This window comes from Nannospalax galili, unplaced genomic scaffold (genome assembly GCF_000622305.1).
Source record: "Nannospalax galili isolate Female #2095 unplaced genomic scaffold, S.galili_v1.0 scaffold135, whole genome shotgun sequence".
NCBI lineage: Eukaryota > Metazoa > Chordata > Mammalia > Rodentia > Spalacidae > Nannospalax > Nannospalax galili.
This window is the reverse complement of record NW_008338998.1, coordinates 1590304-1591097: the sequence shown is the minus strand read 5'-3', so window position 1 is coordinate 1591097 and position 794 is coordinate 1590304.

Here is a 794-nt window from a genome sequence, read left to right as displayed (position 1 = left end):
GGTCTATGGGTTTATTTTTGTGCCAGTACCATATTGTTTTTATGACTATAGCTCTGTAGTACAGCTTAAAATCTGATGTAGTAATCCCCCCAGCATTGCTCTTAGTTCTCAGGGTTGTTTTGGCTATCCAGGGTCTCTTGTGCTTCCATATGAGTCTTAGGATAGTTTTTTCCAATTCTGTATAAAATGTCATGGGGATTTTGATTGGCATTGCATTGAATCTATATATGACTCTTGGTAGGATGGTCATTTTCACAAATTAATTCTTCCAATTCTTGAGCATGGGAGGTCCTTCCATCTTCTGATGTCTTCCTCAGTTTCTTTCTTTAAAGAGTTAAAATTTTCCTTGTAGAGCTCTTTAATGTCTTTGGTCAGGTTTATTCCAAGATACTTTTTTTTTGTGGCTATTGTGAATGGGAGGGTTTCCCTGTGCTCTTTGTCTAACTTCTTGTCATTGGTATATAGAAAAGATATAGACTTTTGTAGGTTAATTTTGTAACCTGCCACTTTACTGAATGTGTTAATAATTTCCAGGAGTTTGCACGTGGAATTTTTGACGTCCCTTAGATATATTATAATATCATCTGCAAAAAGGGATAATTTGAGCTCTTCTTTTCCCATTATTACTCCTTTAATTTCCTGCTCTTGTCTTATTGCTCTTGCAAGAGTTTCAAGTACTATGTTAAAGAGAAGTGGGGATAGTGGGCAGCCTTGTCTGGTTCCTGATTTCAATGGGAATGCTTCCAGTTTTTTTCCATTTAGAATGATGTTGGCTGTGGGTTTGTTATATATGG